The following is a 6,353-nucleotide window of genomic DNA, read 5'->3' as shown; positions in this document are numbered from 1 at the left end:
TTTAGGTGAGAGAGGGTTCAAATCAGCTGCAGAAATGGGAAAGGGCTCATTTGTGGTTATACCTAGCTCCTTCCACGTGTTTTTTTTTTTTGTTGTTTGTTTGTCCCGCTGTTATTGCTGAAGGAGAGATGAAACAAGTGGCCCTTTTAAATCCTTTTCGGATTGACTGAACCAAGAGGTCTAGTAGCCCTCTTAAAGGGGGGAGTTGTAAGGTCCACTTATGAGATTAGCGGCCAGGCGCCCGGGCTGCGCGTGGGAACCCGCCGCCCTGTCTAACGACGTAGCACTGCCAACACTGCAGAGCAGTCGACGCCAATTCGTCACGGCGCGCACGGGAGACGGATCGCCTGGCCCACCGCATACCACATGGTTAATCCCCCATTGAGAAAGCAGACGGCGCCGCCGGATTCCAGGAACGACCGTCAGCGTGACACGCGGAGGTGGTGGGATTACCGGCGTCGAAGCGCGCGCCCTGCAAGAAAGCATTCTTAAAGCGCCCCCGCCGGCGCAGGGCACTGTCTCCGTCTTTCGCTTTCACCCCGCGGGGTCGCCCGCCCCTGCTCGTCTGTGAGCGTGCCGTTGACCCGAAGATGGTGGCGCCTCATTGAATATTCCGTGGCGCGCTGAGTGACAGCTGTCTACGTGAATTTGGGCACTCCCATACGCGTGTACGAACGCTACAGGGGCGTTCCCGAGAGAGGGTGATCTCGAGGTTTTATAAGGCCGAACTTGGCCGTTGGAAATCGTTCTCGTCTGCGCGCCGAGCTGGGCAGTTCCCGGTGGGACAAGGAGTCTCGACCGTTAAAGCTAGGTTGGGATTTGCGAGCCCCCTAGCCGAGGTTAAGATCGCGTCGGAGGTTAAGGGTACAGCGCCGTACCGGGCAACTAGACGGATCTTGCGGCGAGAGAGAGTCTCGGCCGAGGTTTCTCGAGCGGTTTGTGTACGCTCCGAGAATAGGAGAGTTATACCCGTGCTACACGAGCGTTTCGAAGGCCTTCGAGTCGAATGTCATTGGACTCAAATGACACCTTTGAGCTGCTACACGACGTTTTTCAAAGGCGTTTGGTTAAAATGGCATTTGAGTCAAAGGAGCACGACAACTGACCTTTGAGAGTCTCAAAGGCCTTTGAAACACGAACGGTCGTACCCTCGGGCTCAGTTTATGCAAGCCGTAAGAACAAAAACAATTATTTACGAGTAAAACTTTGTGTTTGAAGTGCCAGATCTTCATAATTTTTCACTTGTTCACTTGTTTTCGTTCTCTGTCACTCGCTCAACGATTACGATGTAACTTGGTACTCTCAACACCGGCGGTGCGAAAAAAGACAAAAAACTGGCTGCCTTGTGCATGTTTTGTGCGCACTTGTAAATCGTTATCAATTTGATCCCCAATAATTGCTTTTTTTTTCCCATTTTAACTCTAAAATTAAATTTTCGCCAAGAACGAAACATGGCAGCAGTGGCGACACGACAACATGGCAGGCGAACGCGGAAACTTTCAACTGCCTTTGAGAATGGTCGTGTAGATCGACAGAACTCCTTCCAGTTCGAATGACATTTGAAGTTTCGAAGGCCATTCGACTGGAATGTCCTTCCAAATGCTCGTGTAGCACGGGTATTAGACGAAGTTGAGGAGCTCGAGTGATTTGTGCGCACTCGGAGCTAGCGTCTAGCTGAAGTTGGCAGTTTTTCCTTTATTATTCATGTACCCAGTTTTCCCACTGTAAATAGCTGCATATAAACCCTTCGTTTCATTTAATCAACCCCAACGCCTTGAGTGTGTCAATTCGACCGCCGTCTCCAAGAACTTCAACACCATCGCCCTGCCAGCCTCCTGCCAAATCAACCGCGGAGCCCGGGCGATTGGGTTCCTGATCGACACCGGAATTCGGGGAAACGATCTTTACTGCGTCCATTTATGGCAAATTTGTTTCGCTGCACAATGAATGGAATGTAGGACAAGGTCGAATTGTGGGAAAACGACGTTTGAAGAATAATGACCACACTACGAGCTGCGAAGTGGGTCCATATGCATAGCGCTCTGAGTGCTGCTCCACTCGGGTAGTCTGCCGGCACATCGGAGCTGCCGTCGTGGTCGTCACTTCCTTCTGGTGCCTGGCTGACATCCACCTCCTCGCCGGCGTCCTCCGAACTGTCATAGTCAGCCTAAAACGGAACAAAACGAATTATTACAAGCTAATTCTGTTAGTTGTGAACAAACATTTGCCTTTTCGCATCACCGTTCAGCAATTTGGCGATGTTATGCAGAATGCACGTAGCTACGATCACAGCCTCGGATGTGTCAAGGCAAACCTCCACTTTCTTGATCAGGTGCCGGAACCGGTTCTTCAGCTGTCCTATCACGCGTTCGATGACGTTTCGGGTGGGCTTATGCGCCCTGTTGCACACATCTTCGGGAGTGCGCGCCTGGGCTGAAAGCACGGGGGTGAGAAGGTGCTGGCTGCAGGCGTATCCCTTGTCGCCCAAGAGAACACCGCTCACTTCCTGCAAGGCTGTGCGCTTGACTATTATTCCAATGAAATGTACGAGTGCGACGAACTGGGCAAGTTGGTGAACGTTCATGGTGAAAACAGCACATCCAAGACGAAGACAGAGAAGGGAAAACACAAACACGGCGCTGACTCGAAACTGCAGATCTTAAAGAAAAAAACAGCCATACTTATAGTGCACATCACCAAAAACGCAAACAAGAAAAAAAGAGATAAAATCAGTCAGAACTGACTACTAAATTAAGCGATGGACACAGCAGTCATGCGCGATGAAGATATGTATAATCAATCAATCAATAAATCAATCAATCAATCATCCATGTTTATTTACGTGCCCAGGAACAGGCAGAGGCCTGAGTGCTGGCGCACGGATAGTTATATAAACAAAATACCAGAAACATATTATTAAAACTAATAATAATACTAATAATAATAATAATAATAATAATATTTATAATACAATAATACCGTGCACAGATTCTATATTTAGTTTTTGTTCCACTCGGAGCAAGCAAGCAAGCAGTTTGATTATTGTAGAGGGGAAGAGCGGGAGAGAAAGGGCTCAAGTGTGTGGCATTGGGAGCCGCCACCTTACCAAGCCCACTGGTGCTACGGGGTTGGGGGCGTAAATCAAACCTGGAACGTGGAAACAGCAGGTAAGATTTATAAAGATAACCATAAGAAAAATGTACATGGTGGCAGCTCTGTTGCGAGCGCTGGCATGTGTCCGCCGTGCGAAAGGAGGGAAAAGCTAAGCGAGGGGCACTGCAACAGCGACGACAGAGAAAGGGTAAACAAGAGGGGAATAGAAAGGTTGGGGCAGACGTTCTCCACCAGGGACGAAGGGGAGGAGATGGTGCACCGCTCGGCGGGAAAATGTATGACAGGGCGCTAGCTACCGCCAGAACTGTGCTAGATACGGCGAGAATTTGCAATCAAATACGTAAGCAATTGCAAAAGGAGATCAGAATGTGCTGTGTGTGTCTGTGGGAGGCCCTAATGACGGTAGGTAGCCAATTACTGATTTACAGGACATATGCGAGGCAATGCAGGCGATTAGTGGTGACGTGTTATGATTCCGCAGAGGGCGTATTCTGCGGAACAGGTTTACTGAGACGAAGAATGAACTTTTCCAGTCCAAAAGAAATCCAGTGCGCGGCTAAGTGCCCAGCAGAGGGCCCGGCCAACATCTCTCCTCCCCTCACCACTCCGGCTGCTGGTAAGACGCTTGCGGAATCTTCGATAATGCAGTTAGATTATTGGCACTCTTGCCCATGTGGTATAAGGTGCCTGGGCGTCGCAGACGCACACACGGTTGAGTAGTGTGCAGGTGACAGCGTGGAGATTGGTTGAGGGGCGGGTGAAGAGTGTGGAAAGCATCGCGCGCTGCTGTGTTTTCGTAAGGGAGTGCGCAACCTGCTGAGTTTCGCTCAGGTTGGACAGACAGGCTCGGCGTAAGAGGCCACAGAGGAGCTGGCGGCTCAATGGGGATGGAGACCGAGAATGCTGAACGCACTTGAATAATTTCCCCACTGGTGAGTGCACGGGCAGATATGTCGCATAATGCAGCGTAGCGAGGCGGTCAGGGGTTCTCAAATGTTCTTTTTTTTTTCTCATTATAATAGCTAGCGCTCCTATGGCTGCGCCACTGGCAAATGGGGCGAGAAAGCATAGAAATAAAAAGAGAAATACAAAAATGAGGTGAGAAAGGAGGCACACCCGCCGTTTGATTTGTTTTCTTTCCTTCCTTGTTCCGCAGACCGCGGCGTCCCGTGATATTTCGTTGGGGCAGCGACCCCACCACAGAAAAGAAAGAGCGGGAGTGGGCAACACTCTGCCGAAATGGGCCAACCACCACCCGGTGAAATGTCATGGGACACTCGGGCGAGTCCACTCGGCTACGAGGGGAGATTCATCCATCCGTAGAGGAGCGCGCATAGAATATTTTGCCCAAAACTGTGTGGGCGTCAAGGTTGTGATAATCCTCGTCCCGGTTTGTGACCCGTGCAAGCGTTTTATAAAAGGTGGCCCTTGTGAAAGAACAGCGTGCATTCCTTTCCACGGCGTTTTTGTAAACCGTTTGTGTCGGCCACAGCAACGCGTACGTGAAATGTGTTGCTGCTATCACCGGACATCTCAGCGGCGTGCGGGGATTTGGTTTCCCTAGGCTTCGTTCGTGGTGTAAGTGGTGCGCTGAAACGGACACATTCGCGAGGCTGTGTTCGTCTCAGGTGATTCTTCCCGCGTTCAAAGACAGGTTGATAAAAGGTGACGTTGCAAGCACGTGAAAGGTTCTTTGAGCGAGCTTTGATCCCTTTTGCCGTACGAGGCGCATGAAACAAACTAGTTGGTTCCAGAAAGGCCTTGCTGCACTGCTTTCATTGCTCTCTGTTTTCAAATTGTTAAGGTGAGTGTTTTATGCGTACAGCGTACTTTTTTTCAGCCTGCAATAATGACTCGCTCTTTATTACAGCGGTGTTGCGTTTCTCCCTAGGCGCCCTTTGTGTTTAGTGGTACAAGCTTACTGAGCCTTGTATTTTAGGTCAACGTACGCATTGCGAGAACGTGCAAAATTTGTTACTTACGTTGCCAACAAACTTCTTACGCAGGTTAGAATCCTCCCAGATACGGTTGTGTTGGGCGCTGGCCCACCACCGCGCAGCGACGTTTGTGATCTCGTCTTCGTCGCAGCCCAGCTCAAAAAAAAAATCGGGATGTATTGCGCTTTAGCCTAACTTAGTAGGTTTGGTCACCTGAGCGTTCAAAGAGTGGAAGTTCTTGCGGCAGATGTAGAGGGCCTGTGTGTTTCCTCCAGGGTTCTTTATCGGTATGTGTGTGCCGTCGATAGCGCCGACGACACCGGGGGAACCGAACCTCTCCAAGAATACTCTAGCGGCCTATATCTCTGTTCTTGCCGGCTGGTCGGGATGTAGACGAATTGCGATCGCCGCTCACACAGCGCTGGGGGTAACTTTCCGCACGATTCTTGACTATGTCGGATGGCTTATGCAGTGAATGGCCGCCACTTTGTTTTGGTAAGAGCAGTTGTAGAAGGGGCGGTACGGCGTTGCGGGTCACTGTTTTCGTTTCTAGGCTTCCGCTTAGCAAGTCCGTCAAGAGCACGACAGTCCGCTTTCGCAGACGGTGGCGTCGTCGAAATGCTTCCTCGCTCCACGTCTCCAGCGGGTTGAGGCGATCCCACAAGAGACGCGGCGCCGTTGAACGAGGAAGTTCATAGAAAAATTTATTAAACTGGCGTAGCTCATTTACCTGGCGTAGGTCGGCCATATTTAGTCGCTGCCAAAACAAGCCCCGAGCACGACTAAAATTTTCCTAGTCGCGCGCTAGTTAGTAACAGCTAATAGACCCTAAACACGACTTCTGAATACGACCAACGCTAGTAGAGGCTACTAAAGGGGTCACGTGTCATATTTAATCAGTGACGTAGAATAGTCGGCCGCTAGTCAGGCGCTAGTCGCGGAACGTGAATACGGGCCATTTGTGTTTGGGCCTTGGCAGTAAACGCTGAGGGGATCATAGGAAGTAGGATGAATGACACGTAGTTGTGTTGGGGTGGGTATGTGTTAGTTTGTAGTCGTATCAGGATGACGTCTTGTTCTTTCGTGCACTGATCGGTGACTAGTAGATACATTTGTCTCGCTAGTCGGCAATGTTGAGTAATGTCGGCGTATGCGGGGAGCGGTTGCCAGCTCCGCTCTGACTTCTCTTGCTGTGTCTGGTGGCCGAGTTCTCGGGAATTCCTCGGACATTCTCTGACATTCCGCGATACTGACGTGCGTGGTTGTGCAATACCGGAATACGGGCAAGTTGAAAGCGTCATC

This window comes from Haemaphysalis longicornis, unplaced genomic scaffold, assembly GCF_048455015.1.
Source record: "Haemaphysalis longicornis isolate Haplotype H1 unplaced genomic scaffold, Haemaphysalis longicornis Haplotype H1 scaffold_14, whole genome shotgun sequence".
NCBI classification, from domain to species: Eukaryota; Metazoa; Arthropoda; class Arachnida; order Ixodida; family Ixodidae; genus Haemaphysalis; species Haemaphysalis longicornis.
Note: the sequence above shows the minus strand (reverse complement) of the source record.